Here is a 20,809-nt window from a genome sequence, read left to right on the forward strand (position 1 = left end):
CCTTATATGTGGACGATATTCTGATAGCAGAAGCCTCATGGGAACAACATAATCGCATCCTCAACAGCGTGTTACATATTTTTGCAGAATCTGGAATTACAGTTAACTTGGAAAAGTCTGAATTCGGTAGGACAAAAGTGAAGTTTTTGGGACATATTATTTCTTCTGAAGGCATCCAGCCGGTTCCTGAAAAGTTAGAAGCAATCAGAGCCATTCCAATTCCATCCACAAAAAAACAAGTCCGCAGTTTTCTAGGTCTCGTAAATTTTTACCGTCGTTTTCTGAATATGCAAATTCTAGTTACACCAAAACTTTGTTCTCTCACTGGAAAAAATACTATTTGGAACTGGGACGAACAAGCACAGTTGGAATTCAATTCTTTGAAAGAATCGCTCCTTAACGCGCCAATACTAGCTCATCCAGATCTTTCACAAGACTTTTGCCTAAGCACGGATTCTTCTAAAGTCGGTCTTGGTGCCCATTTATTTCAAGAAGACACAGAAAATGACATTACTGTTCAGAAAACCATTGCTTTTGCTAGCCGAGTGCTAACAAAATCTGAAAAAAATTATTCCGTTACTGAATTAGAAGCTTTAGCTATCGTTTGGGCATTTAACAAATTCCGTTTCTTTCTTTATGGTAAGCACGTAAAAGTATACAGTGACCACCGTGCATTACAATTTCTTATGTCTTCAAAATTAAATCATGACAGGTTAAAACGTTGGGCATTGTTTCTGCAAGAATTCCACTTCACAATAGTCTACATTCCCGGCAAGGAGAACATTGTTGCGGACGCACTGTCACGCGCACCGGCTGGGCTTGAGAAAAGTAACACAGAAAGCAACCTCGAGAGAAATTTCAGTATTCTTTACATCCAGAAAGTCGCCTTTGAAAACTTCATCACCACATCTTTAAAGGACATTGCTCATGAACAAGACAAAGATCCGATTTGGAAAGACATCAAAAGTAAATGGCATGAAAAGACACACACACAGATTCGGCTTTATTATCTGGTTAGAAACAACATACTGTTCAAACGATGCACTGTTGATGACAAGCTATGGGTACTTTGCATTCCAGACGATTTTGTTAATAAGCTCATTTGGTACATTCATTTCAGCTATGCACATTTTGGTCCACGAAAATGTTATCATATTCTTCGAACGACTTGTTATTTTAACAATATGGAAAAGAGAATTCGAAGAGTCTTGTCTATTTGTAAACTTTGTCAAAAGGCGAAACCATCTACTGTCACTCATCGTGCTCCATTGTTTCCTATCATTCCTTCTAAATTAAAAGAATTTGCTGCTGTTGATCTCTTGGGACCGCTTGTCAGAACATCTAATGGATTTTCGTACGTTCTAGTCGCTGTTGAACTTACTTCAAAATTCGTTTCTTTCACTCCGTTACGTAAAGCCACTGGACGGTCTGTATCCAACGCCTTTGTTAGAAATTTCTTACGTGAAGTTGGACACGTTAGTAAAGTAATTTCAGATAACGGACCGCAATTCAGATCTGCTGTTTGGTCACGCATGCTTCGTAACCATAAAATCAAATCTGTTTTTATTTCATTGTACTCACCACATTGTAACCCGTCTGAACGGATTATGAAAGAAATCAATAAGCTTTGCAGACTTTATTGTCACAGAAAGCATCAGCATTGGGACAGATATTTACACTTATTTCAAAACGTGCTGAATGAAATGCCTCATGACTCCACTGCTTTACCACCTGTTCTTGTACTGAAGAATAAAGAACCACCAAACAGAATCAGAGAGCTTGTACCTTTTCCGAATACACGTAAACTTCGACACAAAGACATAATTGATTTGGCTATTAAAAATATAAATTCTGCTGCAGACAAAAGGAAAAAATTACACGGTAAAGCAAATGCAAAGAAATTATATATTGGTCAGAAAGTTCTCATTAAAGCTCATCCATTGTCACATAAGAAGAAACACTTGAGTCACAAATTCTTTCTAGTTTACAATGGACCTTACAGAATCCGACGTATACCACATGATAATTGCGTTGAAGTTGAAACTCTGCGTACTAGGAAGAGTAAAGGTTTACACCACATTTCACATGTAAAACCGTTTATTGAAAGATAATCTGCTTTTTAACTTTGTCTTTGCCATAAAACATTTCACTTCACATTTCTAGTATGCTTTGTCACACTGAGAAACTGTTAACATGCAACAATGTTTGAAGTTTACTATCCAGTTTAGAACCTACGGAACATATTTAAACAGAAATTACGAATGCATTGTTATAGTGAACAGACGTCACAGTGTTATTGTGCGTGTACATTCTTGCTTGTTAGTTGCACGATTACGTAACGACCATAAGGTTCACATACTTAGAACATTTACCAGTATTGCTAATGGGATTTTAATGCAACATTTTGGTTTACTTGAAAATACATTCTGGATTTAAAGTACTTTCTGTGAGATACCAGATGATACAGTGGTTAGTTTATGTGACAGCTACACGATTTTATCACGACGCTACTGATGAGTGACAATTTACAACGTTGCTTTTGCAGTTTATCTGTTTTATATCTACACAGTTTTTCTGAATTTTTCTGGAAAGTAAAACATGTTTTAGTAGTAACGTTTGTGGTATAGCTACAATGAGACAGCCTTTTCTGTAGCACAACAATACGTACAGTACAGTACTTACTTCATCACGGCAATAAGTGTAATAACTATGATATCTATACGCATAGCATTTCAATTTCGTTTATCATGAGGTAAGTACATTGACTTCTGCAGAACTTAGCCTTCGGAGGACAACAACTACGACACTTCCACAGAGATTGTCTTACAGCAAGACGCACATTTAGCGCTACAGGACACGCATTAAACTATTTATTTTTCAACATATTTTAATTACAAAGAAAGTTTTCCGTAATACATTTCATTCCATTGCTGTAATCTGTAACACTTGAGGATATAATTACATTATCCTCAGGGGGGTACACGCATGCTTTGTGTACCATGTGTTTGGCAAGCACAAGGAGCCCTAGCTAATATGGTATTTGCTTATACAACTTTACACATCGGTACCATATTTCTCTAACACATAAATTACACAGCTATCTGATCATTTAACTGAGAGAGACAAACATTTACTTTACTACATCAGCGACAGATGTTTACGTAATTACACCATTGGATAACTTCACACTTACGAAGTTGTATTTTGTCTGTACTTTGTGAACTGTTCATATTTTTTCGGAACCATTGTGATACTATGAGAGCTTTGAATGACATATTTGGTATGGGATCACGATTTTTAAAGTACGTTTGAGGCAGATGACACTTTTGACATGAGCAGAGAATTTTTTTTTTAGGTTTTGAAATTATTGGAGGAAGTTACGGAGATTTTGAGAGTTGACTGAGGTGTTATGATGTTATTATTACGATTACTATGTGTATTATGCTCTTGCGGTATGTTTATGATCAATAAGCCGATGCTATATGAGTCATTTGATTATGCTATGTATCTGTTATGATGAAATATTGAAGAAGTGTCGACGAATAAGGTAAGAAATAATGAGAAGAGGTTAGGGACTCTGGTTTGTGAAAAAAGTTGTTGGAAACCAAGAATCGTACTTTAAGAGTTATGAGATGTATGTAAATGCGTGAACGTATTACAATGCCGACGAAAATTTTTTGGACACTGTTATATCAATAGTATTTTGTTTCTACAGATGTGTAACGCAAATTCTTGACCTGTGAATTTTTTTATATGAGCCTGCCACTGTAGCGGAAACTGGTGTCGTAAATATTTCGATAAGACAGTTAAGTGACCAACTGCATGTAATGCGTCGTGGGCACCCAGCTGCGCGACAACCACCTGACAAAAAGAAAGCCATTAGTGTGTGACTTTCAGAGACACAGGTAAAAAAAAAGAGGCCATTATCCTCGCTATTGACATTCATTCCTTTGTAGAAAGCATCGCAAATACGCCACGCCCAAACCTGAAAACATATGATTACACTGTGAAGCTCTTAATTTATGATATTTACTGAAATGAAATGATGAGAAATATTTTATATCTATTGTCTTTATAGCTGAGAGATTGCTCATTTTCTTTAATATCCAGTTTCTATCTGCACTGCAGCATTGGCTAAAACAAAATTTAATAGATGTACTAATATCACTATTTTCTGTCTACAGACCCAGTAAAGAATCATTTTATGATACTTTCTTAGAAAAGAGAACACAAATAGACATTTCCCTTCACAGGAATTGCAAAAATAATCTTTTTACGATTTGGTAACTTATCTGCTAGCGTATGTTTTCGTGATGCATCACTCTAATGTTAAGATGTGACATAGGTATTAAACATTTATACTGTAATATTTTTTCTGCTTCAGCTTTGTCATGTTTAGGTATAAGTTATAGCATTTGCTGCGGCTGCTTGCCATTCATAGTGCTACTGAATGTCACTTTGTATTACTAGGTTAAGCTAATTTTATTACTGATTTATTTTTCTTGTTTGCCTTATATTAGTTGTAATATTGCTGCCTTTTTTTGCCAATTTCCATTTTTTTATCATTGCTGTTTGTGTTAATTGTTTTGTGCTGCTGCATTGCCTCGTCCCTTAGTTTCGTATCTGAGCTCAGTAGATTTAAGTTAGCTTAAGAGGGGGTAGACTATATAAGAAACTAACTATGATGAATTGGAAGAAAAGCATTGAGAAGCTTTAAGAAACTGGTTTGGCCAAAAAAGTAGTGTACAGTGGAGAAAAACTATTTTTGAAAGAGGATGTGAACCGAATACAGAAAGCAGGTTTAGATAGGACTTTTTGGAAAAATGATGAACTAAGGGAGATCTCTATGCAAAATACTGCAGTAAAACAAACCCTGTCCTTTCCTTTCGTATTATCCCTCTATGTGTTTATGTACCCTTGTGTATTTGTCTTTTTCCTGTCTTTATGTGTTTAGCTAATAAGATTTATGTTGTAGAATTTTTCAAATACTATGTCATTTTCTTTGTAAATATGTTCAGACATTATTTATAGTGTTTTGTTTTAATGCTCATGTGATGTTTCAAAAGTTATTCTGAACCTTATGTATGTACTTTTGTTGTAATTTTTGTAACACTGATATATTTGCTATTTCGATTCTTTTGTAAAGCCTGTACTACTGCAAATGTTATCTGTATTGTTATGTTCTTTAAAGATGTATTTTGTACCTTTGTTATTGCATTCTTATGTTATAAAATTGTAATTGACACCAGTTCATCAAATTAAGTAACTTGTAAATTACATTTCACGTCACACGTTTCTGTTGGTCATAGTATATGGACAATATGTGAGAAGTAGGGACTGATAGTGTTTGCACGTGTGTTAATAACTCAGTAAGGGAATGGATAACAGCATTGCTGGTTCTAAGGACAATTCAAAAACAATTTTTCTGAGTGCACAAGTGGTGGTTATGGACTTGTTATATTATCCGCAAGACTCTTCAATGGTGATTGTGCGCCTGCACAGTCAAACAGATAGCTGCTGGCCATCTCTACAAGGACTACAGTGGGTCTACACCTTTGATGACTCACCAATACCATTATTTCTACAAGGACTGCAATGGGTCTGCACCTCTGGTGGCCCACCAATACCGTAATCTCTACCAGGACTACAATGGGCCTATTCTGTGACGACCTACCTACCAATATTCTTCAAAACTTGGGCTGACTCTGCTGTGGGTTTGCTATGTGGTGGCCCATTACCTGTCAGCATCTGAAGAGCCAGCACTGTCTTTCTGTTGGAAGGAAAACACTACTTCTTCAAGACTGCATGGAAATCCACTACTTCAGTGTGCACTTTCTTTTACTCCATAGACATTGATCAAAAACACTGCTATTTTACTATGATGAACGATCAGGACTGTCTTTATGGACTGTGAGCTATATCGCGTGTTGCGATACGTGTAGACGCTAAAAGAACCACAGTAGAACACAGAGGAAGCTTCGAAGTTGATGTAATAGGCAGTTAGAAGCAACACAATTCAAATTTTAGTTATCGATTATTGATTTTAGCTGGCTTTGGTGCCTTGAACATGAGCTAAGACCTTAAGATTTTGTATGAAGGGAGGTCAGGGTGCCGCGTTGCACGGAAGAATGAGAAAAGTGTTCATATGTAGTTAAAACCTGAGAAATACGGCCGATTTCGTCATTTGCTATCGATTCGACTTCATTCCACACCGCCACATTGGTCGCTCTTCTGTCTGAAACCGTTACATTTGTTGTGTGTAAAGCTATGTCGCATGCTGTGGTATGCGGAGACACTAAACGCACCATAGTAGAACTCAGAAGAGGCTTCTAAGTTGATGTAATAGCCAGTAAGATGCAGTACAATTCAAGTTTTAGTTATCGATTATTGAATTTTTACCATTCTTTGGTGCCTTGGACATGAGCCGGGACCTTAAGATTTTGCATGAAAGGAGGACTAGCAGCCGCGTTGCACGGGAGAATGTGAAAAGTGTTCATATGTATTAAAAAAATAAGAAATCCATCCGTCTTCGTCATTTGTTATCGAATCGACTTAAAGCCAGACCGTCAGATTGGCCGCTCTTCTCCCAGAAACGGTTAAATTTATCGTCTGCAAAGTTATGTCGCGTGCTGCGGTATGCGGAGACACTAAAAGCACCATAGTAGAACACAGAAGAAGCTTCTAAGTTGAAGTAATAGCCTTTAAGAAGCAGTACAATTCAAGTTTTAGTTATCGATTATTGACTTTTTAACCGGCTTTGGTGCCTTGGACATGAGCTAGTATCTTACGATTTTGCATGAATCGAGGTCTAGCAGCCACGTTGCACGGGAGAATGTGAAAGGTGTTCATATGTAGTAAAAACAAGAGATATCCGTCCGTTTTCGTAATTTAGTATCGAATCGACTTAAGGCCAGATCGTCACATTGCCTGCTCTGTTCTCTGAAAGGGTTACATTTAACGTCTGCAAAGCTATATCGCGTGCTGCGGTACGTGGAGACACAAAAAGAACCACAGTACAACACAGAAGAAGCTTCGAAATTGATGTAATCGCCAGTTAGAAGCAGTAAAATTACAGTTTTTGTTATCGATTATTGACTTTTTAGCTGGCTTTGGTGCCTTGGACATGAGGTAAGACCTTAAGATTTTGCATGAAGGGAGGTGAGGGAGCCGCATTGTACGAAAGAATGTGAAAAGTGTTTAAATCTAGTAAAAACCTGAAAAATACGACCGTTTTCGTAATTTGCTATCGAATCGACTTCATTCCATATCGCCACATTGGCCGCTCTTCTCTCTGAAACGGTTATATCCTTCGTGTGTAAAGCTATGTCGCGTGCTGCGGTATGCGGAGACACTAAAACCACCATAGTAGAACACAGAAGAAGCTTCTAAGTTGATACAATAGCCAGTAAGAAGCAGTACAATTCAAATTTTAGTTAACGATTATTGACTTTTTAGCCGCCTTTGGTGTCTTGGACATAAGCTAGGACCTTACGATTTTCGATGAAGGGAGGTCTAGCACACACGTTGCACGGGAGAATATGAAATGTGTTCATATATAGTAAAAACCTGCGAAATCCGTCCTTTTCGCCATTTGTTATCGAATCGACTTAAAGCCAGATCGTCACATTGGCCGCTCTTCTCTCTGAAACGGTTAAATTTATCGTCTGCAAAGCCATATCGCGTGCTGCGGTACGTGGAGACACTAAAAGAACCACAGTAGAACACAGTAGAATCTTCAAAGTTGATGTAATAGCCAGTTAGAAGCAGTAAAATTCAAGTTTTAGTTATCGATTATTGACTTTTTAGCTGGCTGTGGTGTCTTGGACATGAGCTAAAACCTAAAGATTTTGCATGAAGGGAAGTCAGGGAGCCGCGTTGCACGGACGAATGTGAAAAGTGTTCACATGTAGTGAAAACCTGGAAAATCCGTCCGTTTTCGTTATTTATTATCGAATCGACTTAAAGCCAGGTCGTCACATTGGCCGCCCTTCTCTCTGAAATGGTTACATTTATCGTCTGCAAAGCTATGTCGCGTGCTGCAGTATGCGGAGACACTAAAAGCACCATAGTAGAATACAGAAAAAGCTTCTAAGTTGATGTAACAGCCACTAAGAAGCAGTACAATTCCAGTTTTAGTTATCGATTATTGACTTTTTAACCGGCTTTGATACCATGGACATGAGCTAGTACCTTAAGATTTTGCATGAAAGGAGGACTAGCAGCCACGCTGCATGAGAGAATGTGAAAATTGTTCAGATGTAGTAAAAACCTGATAAATCCGTCCGTTTTCGTCATTTGTTATCGAATCGACTTAAAGCCAGATCTTCACATTGGCGCTCTTCTTTCTGAGATGGTTACATTTATCGTCTGCAAAGCAATGTCGCGTGCTGCGGTATGCCGAGACACTAAAGGCACCATAGTACAACACAAAAGAGGCTTCTAAGTTGATGTAATAGCCAGTAGGAAGCAGTACAATTGAAGTTTTAGTTATGGATTATTGACTTTTTACCCCTCTTTGGTGCCTTGGACATGAGCTAGGCATTAAAGATTTTTGCATTAAAGGAGGACTAGCAGCCGCGTTGCACGGGAGAATGTGAAAAGTGTTAATATGTAGTAAAGACCTGAGAAATCCGCCCGTTTTCGTCATTTGTTATAGAATCGACCTAAAACCAGAACGTCACATTGGCCGCTATTCTCTCTGAAACGGTTACATTTATCGTGTGCAAAGCTATGGCGCGTGCTGCGGTATGCAGAGACACTAAAAGCACGATAGTATAAAACAGATAAAGCTTCTAAGTTGATGTAATAGCCAGTAAGAAGCAGTACAACTGAAGTTTTAGTTATCGATTATTGACTTTTTACCCTTCTTTGGTGCCTTGGACAAGAGCTAGGCCCTTAAGATTTTTGCATTAAAGGAGGACTAGCAGCCGCGTGGCACGGGAGAATGTGAAAAGTGTTCATTTGTAGTAAAAACCTGAGAAATCCGCCCGTTTTCGTCATTTGTTATCGAATCGACTTAATGCCAGATCGTCACATTGGCCACTTTTCTCCCTGAAACGGTTAAATTTATCGTGTGCAAAGCTATAACGAGTGCTGCGGTATGTGGAGACACCTGGTAAGGATCCCACACTGCGCATGAATATTCTAACAGAGGACGAACGAGTGTAGTGTAAGCTGTCTCTTTAGTGGAGTTGTTGCATTTTCTAAGTGTCCTGCCAATGAACCGCAACCTTTGGCTCGCCTTCCCGACATTATTATCTATGTGGTCCTTCCAACTGAAGTTGTTCGTAATTTTAACACCCAGGTACTTAGTTGAATTGACAGCCTTGAGAATTATACTATTTATCGAGTAATGGAATTTCAGCGGATTTCTTTTGGAACTCATGTATATCATCTCACACTTAATACCAGATCGTCACATTGGCCGCTCTTCTCTATGAAACGGTTACACGTTTCGTCTGTAAAGCTATGTCGCGTGCTGCGGTATGCGGAGACACTAAAAGCACCGTAGTAGAACACAGAAGAAGTTTCTAAGTTGATGTAATAGGCAGTAAGGAGCAGTACAATTCAAGTTTTAGTTATCGATTATCGACTTTTTAGCCGACTTTGGTGATATGGACATGAGCTAGTACCTTATGATTTTGCCTTAAGCGAGGTCTAGCAGCCATGTTGTACGCGGGAATGTGAAATGATTTCATATCTAGTAAAAACCTTAAAAACAGCTCGTTTTCGTCATTTGCTATCGAATCGACTTAATTACTAGATCGTCACATTGGCCGATCTTCTCTATGAAACGGTTACACTTTTCGTCTGCAAAGCTATGTCACGTGCTGCGGTATGCGGAAACACTAAAAGCACCATAGTAGAACGCAGAAGAAGCTTCTAAGTTGATGTGATAGCCAGTAAGAAGCAGTACAAATCGAGTTTTAGTCGTCGATTATTGTCTTTTTAGCCGGCTTTGATGCCTTGGGCATGAGCTGGAACCTTAAGATTTTGCCTGAAGAGAGGTCTATTATCTAAGTTGCACGGGAGAATGTGAAAAGTGTTCATATGTAGTAAAAACCTGTAAAATCCGCCCGTTTTCGTCCTTTGGTATCGAAACGACTGAAAGCCAGATCGTCACATTGCCCGCTCTTCTCTATGAAACGGTTACACTTTTCGTCTGCAAAGCTATGTCGCGTGCTGTGGTATGCGAAGACACTAAAAGCACCATAGTAAAACGCAGAAGAAGCTTGTAAGTTGACGTGATAGCCAGTAAGAAGCAATACAAATCAAGTTTAAGTTTTCTATTATTGTCTATTTAGCTGGCTATAGTGCCTTGGATACGAGCTAGGACCTTAAGATGTTGCATGAAGGGAGGTCTATCAGCCCGCGTTGCACGGTAGAATGTGAAAAGTGTTCACATGTAGTAAAAACCTGTAAAATCCGCCCGTTTTCGTAATTTGCTATCGAATCGACTTCATGCCAGATCGTCACAATGTCCGCTCCTCTCTATGAAACGGTTATATTTATCGTCAGCAAAGCTATGTCGCTTGCTGCTGTATGCGGAGACACTAAAAGCACCAAGTAGAACATAAAATAAGCTCCGAAGTTGATGTAATAGCCAGTAAGAAGCAGTACAATTCAAGTTTTAGTTATCGGTTATTGACTTTGTAGCCGGCTTTGGTGCCTTGGACAATGGCTAGGACCTTAAGAGTATGCATGAAGAGAGGTCTAGCGGCCACGTATCACGGGAGAATGTAAAAAGTGTTCATATGTAGTAAAAACCTGTAATATCCGCCCGGTTTCGTCATTTCCTGTCGAATCGACTTAATGCCAGATCGCCAAATTGGCCGCTCTTCTCTAAGAAACGGTTACACTTTCCGTCTGCAAAGCTATGTCGCGTGCTGTGGTATGCGAAGACACTAAAAGGACCATAGTAGAACGCAGAAGAAGCTTCTAAGTTGATGTGATAGATAGTAAGATGCAGTAGAAATCAAATTTAGTTTTCAATTATTGTCGTTTTAGCCGGCTTTGGTGCCTTGGACATGAGATAGGACCTTAAAATATTGCATGAAGAGAGGTCAGGCAGCCACGTTGAACGGTAGAATGTGAAAGGTGTTCGTATGTAGTAAAAACCTGTAATATCCGCCCGTTTTCGTCCTTTGCTATGGAATCGACTCTAAGCCAGATCGTCACACTGGCCGCTCTTCTCTATGAAACTGTTACACGTTTCGTCTGCAAAGCTATTTCACTTGCTGCGGTATGCGGAGACACTAAAAGCACCATAGTAGAACATAAAACAAGCTTCTAAGTTGATGTAATAGCCAGTAAGAAGAAGTAAAATTCAAGTTCGAGTTATCGATTATGGTTCTTTTTGCCGGCTTTGGTGACTTGGACATGAGCTACTACCTTAAGATTTAGCCTGAAGTGAGATCTATCAGCCATGTTGTACGCGGGAATGTGAAATGTGTTCATATGTAGTAAAAACCTTAAAAACTGCTCCTTTTCGTCATTTGCTGTCGAATAGACTTAGTGCCAGATTGTCACATTGGCCGATCTTCTCTATGAAACGGTTACTCTTTCCGTCTGCAAAGCTATGTCACGTGCTGCGGTATGCGGAGACAATAAAAGCAACATAGTAGAACGCAGAAGAAGCTTCTAAGTTGATGTGATAGTCAGAAAGAAGCACTACAAATCAAGTTTTAGTTATCGATTATTGACTTTGTAGCCGGCTTTGGTATCTTGGACATGAGCTAGGAACTTACGATTTTGCATGAAGAGAGGTCTAGTAGCCACATTGCACGGGAGAATGTGAAAAGTGTTCATATGTAGCAGAAACCTGTAAAATCGCCAGTTTTCTTCATTTGCTATCGAATCGACTTCATGCCAGATCGTCACATTGGCGGCTCTTCTCACTGAAACGGTTACATTTTTCGTCTGCAAAGCTATGACACGTGCTGCGGTAAGCGGAGACACTAAAAGCACCAAGTAGAACATAAAATAAGCTTCGAAGTTGATGTAATAGCCAGTAAGAAGCAGTACAATTCAAGTTTTAGTTATCGGTTATTGACTTTGTAGACGGCTTTGGTGCCTTAGACAATGGCTAGGACCTTAAGAGTATGCATGAAGAGAGGTCTAGCGGCCACGTATCACGGGAGAATGTAAAAAGTGTTCATATGTAGTAAAAAACCTGTAAAACCCGCCCGGTTTCGTCATTTCCTATCGAATCGACTTAATGCCAGATCGCCACATTGGCCGCTCTTGTCTAAGAAACGGTTACACTTTCCGGCTGCAAAGCTATGTCGCGTGCCGTGGTATGCGAAGACACTAAAAGGACCATAGTAGAACGCAGAAGAAGCTTCTAAGTTGATGTGATAGATAGTAAGAAGCAGTAGAAATCAAATTTAGTTTTCAATTATTGTCTTTTTAGCCGGCTTTGGTGCCTTGGACATGAGATAGGACCTTAAAATATTGCATGAAGAGAGGTCAGGCAGCCACGTTGAACGGTAGAATATGAAAGGTGTTCGTATGTAGTAAAAACCTGTAAAATCCGCCCGTTTTCGTCCTTTGCTATCGAATCGACTCTAAGCCAGATCGTCACACTGGCCGCTCTTCTCTATGAAACTGTTACACGTTTCGTCTGCAAAGCTATTTCACTTGCTGCGGTATGCGGAGACACTAAAAGCACCATAGTAGAACATAAAACAAGCTTCTAAGTTGATGTAATAGCCAGTAAGAAGAAGTAAAATTCAAGTTCGAGTTATCGATTATGGTTTTTTTTGCCGGCTTTGGTGCCTTGGACATGAGCTACTACCTTAAGATTTTGCCTGAAGTGATGTCTATCAGCCATGTTGTACGCTTGAATGTGAAATGTGTTCATATGTAGTAAAAACCTTAAAAACTGCTCCTTTTCGTCATTTGCTATCGAATCGACTTAATGCCAGATTGTCACATTGGCCGATCTTCTCTATGAAACGGTTACTCTTTCCGTCTGCAAAGCTATGTCACGTGCTGCGGTATGCGGAGACAATAAAAGCAACATAGTAGAACGCAGAAGAAGCTTCTAAGTTGATGTGATTGTCAGAAAGAAGCACTATAAATCAAGTTTTAGTTATCGATTATTGACTTTGTAGCCGGCTTTGGTATTTTGGACATGAGCTAGGAACTTACGATTTTGCATGAAAAGAGGTCCAGTAGCCACATTGCACGGGAGAATGTGAAAAGTGTTCATATGTAGTAGAAACCTGTAAAATCGGCCAGTTTTCTTCATTTGCTATCGAATCGACTTAAAGCCAGATCGTCACATTGGCCGCTCTTCTCACTGAAACGGTTACATTTTTTGTCTGCAAAGCTATGACACGTGCTGCGGTATGCGGAGACACTAAAAGCACTATAGTAGAACACAAAACAAGCTTCTAACTTGATGTAATAGCCAGTAAGAAGAAGTAAAATTCAAGTTTGAGTTATCGATTATTGTCTTTTTAGCCGGCTTTGGTGCCTTGGACATGAACTAGGACCTTAAGTGTATGCATGAAGAGAGGTCTAGCAGCCACGCTTCACGGGAGAATGTAAAGAGTGTTCATATGTAGTAAAAACCTGTAAAATCCAACTGTTTTCGTCATTTATTATCGAATCGATTTAATGCCAGATCGTCACATTGGCCGCTCTTCTCTAAGAAACGGTTACATTTATCGTCTGCAAAGCTGTGTCGCGTGCTGTGGTATGCGAAGACACTAAAAGGACCATAGTAGAACGCAGAAGAAACTTCTAAGTTGATGTGATAGCCAGTAAGAAGCTATACAAATCAAGTTTTAGTTGTCGATTATTGACTTTTCAGCCGGCTTTAGTGCCTTGGACAAGAGCTGGTACCTTAAGATTTTGCCTGAAGAGAGGTCTATTACCACGTTGCGCGGGAGAATGTGAAAAGTGTTCGTATGTAGTAAAAACCTGTAAAATCTGACTGTTTTCGTTATTTGCTATCGAATCGACTTAATGCCAGATCGTCACATTGGCCGCTCTTCTCTATGAAACGGTTACACTTTTCGTCTGCAAAGATAAGTCGGGTGCTGCGGTATTTGGAGACAGTAAAAGCAATATAGTAGAACACAAAAGAAGCTTCTAAGTTGATGTAATTGCCAGTAAGAAGCAGTACAATTCAAATTTTAGTTATCGATTATTGATTTTTTAGTCGGCTTTGGTGCCTTGGACAAGAGCTAGGACCTTAAGGTTTTGCATGAAGTGAGGTCTAGCAGCCACGTTGCACGGAAGGGTGTGAAAGGTGTTCGAATGTAGTAAAAACCTCTAAAATCCGCCCGTTTTCGTCATTTGCTATCGATTCGACTTAATGCCAGATCGTCACATTGGCCGATCTTCTCTATGTAACGGTTACACTTTTCGTCTGCAAAGCTATTTCACTTGCTGCGGTATGCGGAGACACTAAAAGCACCATAGTAGAACAAAAACAAGCTTCTTAGTTGATGTAATAGCGAGTAAGAAGAAGTAAAATTCAAGTTCGAGTTATCGATTATTGTTATTTTAGCTAGCTTTCGCGCCGTGGACATGAGCTACTGAAGGGAGGTCTAGCAGCCACGTTGCACGGGAGAATGTGAAAAGTGTTCATATGTAGTAAAAACCTGTAAAATCTGCCCGTTTTCGTCTTTTTCTATGGAATCGACTTAATGCCAGATCGTCACATTGGCCGCTCTTCTCTGTGAAATTGTTACACTTTTTGTCTGCAAAGCTATGTCTGCTGCTACGGTATGCAGAGACAGTAAAAGCAACATAGTAGAACACAAAAGAAGCTTCTAAGTTGATGTAATTGCCAGTGAGAAGGAGTACAATTAAAATTTTAGTTATCGATTATTGAATTTTTAGTCGGCTTAGGTGCCGTGGACATGAGCTAGTTCCTTGAGATTTTGCCTGAAGGGAGGTCTAGCAGCCACGTTGCACGGGAGAATGTGAAAAGTGTACATTTGTAGTAAAAATCTGTAAAATCCGCCTGTTTTCGTCATTTGCTGTCGAATCGACTCAATGCCAGATCGTCACATTGGCCGCTCTTCTCTAAGAAACGGATACACTTTCCGTCTGCAAAGCTATGTCGCGTGCAGCGGTATGCGAAGACACTAAAAGGACCATAGTAGAACGCAGAAGAAACTTCTAAGTTGATGTGATAGATAGTAAGAAGCAGTAGAAATCAAATTTAGTTTCCGATTATTGTCTTTTTAGCCGGCTTTGGTCCGTTGGACATGAGCTAGGACCTTAAAATATTGCATGAAGTGAGGTCTAGCAGCTACGTTGCACGGAAGGGTGTGAAAGGTGTTCGAATGTAGTAAAAACCCCTAAAATCCGCCCGTTTTCGTCCTTTGCTATCGAATCGACTCAAAGCCAGATCGTCACACTGGCCGCTCTTCTCTATGAAACTCTTACACGTTTCGTCTGTAATGCTATGTCGCGTGCTGCGGTATGCGAAGACACTAAAAGGACCATAGTAGAACGCAGAAGAAGCTTCTAAGTTGATGTGATAGCCAGTAAGAAGCTTTACAAATCAAGTTTTAGTTGTCGATTATTGACTTTTTAGCTGGCTTTGGTGCCTTGGACAACAGCTAGGACATTAAGGTTTTGCATGAAGTGAGGTCTAGCAGCCACGTTGCACGGAAGGGTGTGAAAGGTGTTCGAATGTTGTAAAAACCTCTAAAATCCGCCCGTTTTCGTCACTTGCTGTCGAATCGACTCAATGCCAGATCGTCACATTGGCCGCTCTTCTCTAAGAAACGGATACACTTTCCGTCTGCAAAGCTATGTCGCGTGCTGCGGTATGCGGAGACACGAAAAGCACAATCGTAGATCACACAAGAAGCTTCTAAGTTGGTGTAATAGCCAGTAAGAAGCAGTACAATTCAAGTTTTAGTCATCGATTATTGACATTTTTGCCATCTTTGGTCCATGGACATGAGCTCGAACCTTAAGATTTTGCATGAAGGGAGGTCTAGCAGCAAGCGTTGCACGGTAGAATGTGAAAGGTGTTCGTAGGTAGTAAAAACCTGTAAAATCCGAGCGTTTTCGTCATTTGCTATCGAATCGACTTAATGACATATCGTCACATTGGTCGCTCTTCTCTATGAAACGGTTACACGTTTCGTCTGTAATGCTATGTCGCGTGCTACGGTATGCGAAGACACTAAAATCACAATAGTAGAACACAGAAGAAGCTTCTAAGTTGATGTATTAGCCAGTGAGAAGCACTACAATTTTAGTTTTAGTTATCGATTATTGTCTCTTTAGCCGGCTTTGGTGCCTTCGACATGAGCTAGTACCTTAAGATTTTGCCTGAAGAGAGGTCTATTACCACGTTGCGCGTGAGAATGTGAAAAGTGTTCATATGTATTAAAAACCTGTAAAATCTGCCCGTTTTCGTTATTTGCTATCGAATCGACTTAATGCCAGATCGTCACATTGGCCGATCTTCTCTATGGAACGGTTACACTTTTCGTCTGCAAAGCTATTTCACTTGCTGTGGTATGCGGAGACACTAAAAGCACCATAGTAGAACAAAAACAAGCTTCTTAGTTGATGTAATAGCCAGTAAGAAGAAGTAAAATTCAAGATCGAGTTATCGATTATTGTTTTTTTAGCCGGCTTTGGCGCCGTTTACATGAGCTAGTTCCTTGAGATTTTGCCTGAAGGGAGGTCTAGCAGCCACGTTGCACGGGAGAATGTGAAAGGTGTTCATATGTAGTAAAAACCTGTAAAATCTGCCCGTTTTCGTCATTTGCTATGGAATCGACTTCATGCCAGATCGTCACATTGGTCGCTCCTCTCTAAGAAACGGTTACATTTTCCGTCTGCAAAGCTACGTCGCGTGCTGTGGTATGCGAAGACACTAAAAGGACCATAGTAGAACGCAGAAGAAGCTTCTAAGTTGATGTGATAGCCAGTAAGAAGCTATACAAATCAAGTTTTAGTTGTCGATTATCGACTTTTTAGCCGGCTTTGGTGCCTTGGACAAGAGCTAGGAACTTAAGATTTTGCATGAAGTGAGGTCTAGCAGCCACGTTGCACGGAAGGGTGTGAAAGGTGTTCGAATGTAGTAAAAACACCTAAAATCCGCCCGTTTTCGTCCTTTGCTATCGAATCGACTCAAAGCCAGATCGTCACACTGGCCGCTCTTCTCTATGAAACTCTCACACGTTTCGTCTGTAAAGCTATGTCGCGTCCTGCTGTATGCGGATACACTAAAAGCACAATCGTAGATCACACAAGAAGTTTCTAAGTTGGTGTAATAGCCAGTAAGAAGCAGTACAATTCAAGTTTTAGTTTTCGATTATTGACATTTTTGCCACCTTTGGTCCATGGACATGAGCTCGAACCTTAAGATTTTGCATGAAGGGAGGTCTAGCAGACCGCGTTGCACGGTAGAATGTGAAAGTTGTTTGTAGGTAGTAAAAACCTGTAACATCCAAGCGTTTTCGTCATTTGCTATCGAATCGACTTAATGCCAGATCGTCACATTGGCCGCTCTTCTCTATGAAACAGTTACACGTTTCGTCTGTAATGCTATGTCGCGTGCTGCGGTATGCGGATACACAAAATCACCATAGTAGAACACAAAAGAAGCTTCTAAGTTGATGTAATTGCCAGTAAGAAGCAGTACAATTCAAGTTTTAGTTATCGATTATTGACATTTTTGCCACCTTTGGTCCATGGACATGAGCTCGAACCTTAAGATTTTGCATGAAGGGAGGTCTAGCAGACCGCGTTGCACGGTAGAATGAGAAAGTTGTTTGTAGGTAGTAAAAACCTGTAAAATCCGAGCGTTTTCGTCATTTGCTATCGAATCGACTTAATGCCAGATCGCCACATTGGCCGCTCTTCTCTGTGAAATTGTTACACTTTTCGTCTGCAAAGCTATGTCTGCTGCTACGGTATGCGGAGACAGTAAAAGCAACATAGTAGAACACAAAAGAAGCTTCTAAGTTGATGTAATTGCCAGCGAGAAGGAGTACAATTAAAATTTTAGTTATCGATTATTGAATTTTTAGTCGGCTTTGGTGCCGTGGACATGAGCTAGTTCCTTGAGATTTTGCCTGAAGGGAGGTCTAGCAGCCACGTTGCACGGGAGAATGTGAAAAGTGTACATTTGTAGTAAAAACCTGTAAAATCCGCCCGTTTTCGTCATTTGCTGTCGAATCGACTCTAAGCCAGATCGTCACACTGGCCGCTCTTCTCTATGAAACTGTTACACGTTTCGTCTGCAAAGCTATTTCACTTGCTGCGGTATGCGGAGACACTAAAAGCACCATAGTAGAACATAAAACAAGCTTCTAAGTTGATGTAATAGCCAGTAAGAAGAAGTAAAATTCAAGTTCGAGTTATCGATTATGGTTTTTTTTGCCGGCTTTGGTGCCTTGGACATGAGCTACTACCTTAAGATTTTGCCTGAAGTGATGTCTATCAGCCATGTTGTACGCTTGAATGTGAAATGTGTTCATATGTAGTAAAAACCTTAAAAACTGCTCCTTTTCGTCATTTGCTATCGAATCGACTTAATGCCAGATTGTCACATTGGCCGATCTTCTCTATGAAACGGTTACTCTTTCCGTCTGCAAAGCTATGTCACGTGCTGCGGTATGCGGAGACAATAAAAGCAACATAGTAGAACGCAGAAGAAGCTTCTAAGTTGATGTGATAGTCAGAAAGAAGCACTACAAATCAAGTTTTAGTTATCGATTATTGACTTTGTAGCCGGCTTTGGTATTTTGGACATGAGCTAGGAACTTACGATTTTGCATGAAAAGAGGTCCAGTAGCCACATTGCACGGGAGAATGTGAAAAGTGTTCATATGTAGCAGAAACCTGTAAAATCGGCCAGTTTTCTTCATTTGCTATCGAATCGACTTAAAGCCAGATCGTCACATTGGCCGCTCTTCTCACTGAAACGGTTACATTTTTCGTCTGCAAAGCTATGACACGTGCTGCGGTATGCGGAGACACTAAAAGCACCATAGTAGAACAAAAACAAGCTTCTTAGTTGATGTAATAGCGAGTAAGAAGAAGTAAAATTCAAGTTCGAGTTATCGATTATTGTTTTTTTAGCTGGCTTTCGCGCCGTGGACATGAGCTACTGAAGGGAGGTCTAGCAGCCACGTTGCACGGGAGAATGTGAAAAGTGTTCATATGTAGTAAAAACCTGTAAAATCTGCCCGTTTTCGTCTTTTTCTATGGAATCGACTTAATGCCAGATCGTCACATTGGCCGCTCTTCTCTGTGAAATTGTTACACTTTTTGTCTGCAAAGCTATGTCTGCTGCTACGGTATGCGGAGACAGTAAAAGCAACATAGTAGAACACAAAAGAAGCTTCTAAGTTGATGTAATTGCCAGTGAGAAGGAGTACAATTAAAATTTTAGTTATCGATTATTGAATTTTTAGTCGGCTTAGGTGCCGTGGACATGAGCTAGTTCCTTGAGATTTTGCCTGAAGGGAGGTCTAGCAGCCACGTTGCACGGGAGAATGTGAAAAGTGTACATTTGTAGTAAAAATCTGTAAAATCCGCCTGTTTTCGTCATTTGCTGTCGAATCGACTCAATGCCAGATCGTCACATTGGCCGCTCTTCTCTAAGAAACGGATACACTTTCCGTCTGCAAAGCTATGTCGCGTGCAGCGGTATGCGAAGACACTAAAAGGACCATAGTAGAACGCAGAAGAAACTTCTAAGTTGATGTGATAGATAGTAAGAAGCAGTAGAAATCAAATTTAGTTTCCGATTATTGTCTTTTTAGCCGGCTTTGGTCCGTTGGACATGAGCTAGGACCTTAAAATATTGCATGAAGTGAGGTCTAGCAGCTACGTTGCACGGAAGGGTGTGACAGGTGTTCGAATGTAGTAAAAACCCCTAAAATCCGCCCGTTTTCGTCCTTTGCTATCGAATCGACTCAAAGCCAGATCGTCACACTGGCCGCTCTTCTCTATGAAACTCTTACACGTTTCGTCTGTAAAGCTATGTCGCGTCCTGCTGTATGCGGATACACTAAAAGCACAATCGTAGATCACACAAGAAGTTTCTAAGTTGGTGTAATAGCCAGTAAGAAGCAGTACAATTCAAGTTTTAGTTTTCGATTATTGACATTTTTGCCACCTTTGGTCCATGGACATGAGCTCGAACCTTAAGATTTTGCATGAAGGGAGGTCTAGCAGACCGTGTTGCACGGTAGAATGTGAAAGTTGTTTGTAGGTAGTAAAAACCTGTAAAATCCAAGCGTTTTCGTCATTTGCTATCGAATCGACTTAATGCCAGATCGTCACATTGGCCGCTCTTCTCTATGAAACAGTTACACGTTTCGTCTGTAATGCTATGTCGCGTGCTGCGGAATGCGGAGACACTAAAATCACCATAGTAGAACACAAAAGAAAGTTCTAAGTTGATGTAATTGCCGGTAAGAAGCAGTAAAATTCAAGTTTTAGTTATCAATTATTGACATTTTTGCCACCTTTGGTCCATGGACATGAGCTCGAACCTTAAGATTTTGCATGAAGGAGGTCTAGCAGACCGCGTTGCACGGTAGAATGAGAAAGTTGTTTGTAGGTAGTAAAAACCTGTAAAATCCGAGCGTTTTCGTCATTTGCTATCGAATCGACTTAATGCCAGATCGTCACATTGACCGCTCTTCTCTATGAAACAGTTACACGTTTCGTCTGTAATGCTATGTCGCGTGCTGCGGTATGCGAAGACACTAAAAGGACCATAGTAGAACGCAGAAGAAGCTTCTAAGTTGATGTGATAGCCAGTAAGAAGCTTTGCAAATCAAGTTTTAGTTGTCGATTATTGACT

This window comes from Schistocerca gregaria, chromosome 10 (genome assembly GCF_023897955.1).
Source record: "Schistocerca gregaria isolate iqSchGreg1 chromosome 10, iqSchGreg1.2, whole genome shotgun sequence".
NCBI lineage: Eukaryota > Metazoa > Arthropoda > Insecta > Orthoptera > Acrididae > Schistocerca > Schistocerca gregaria.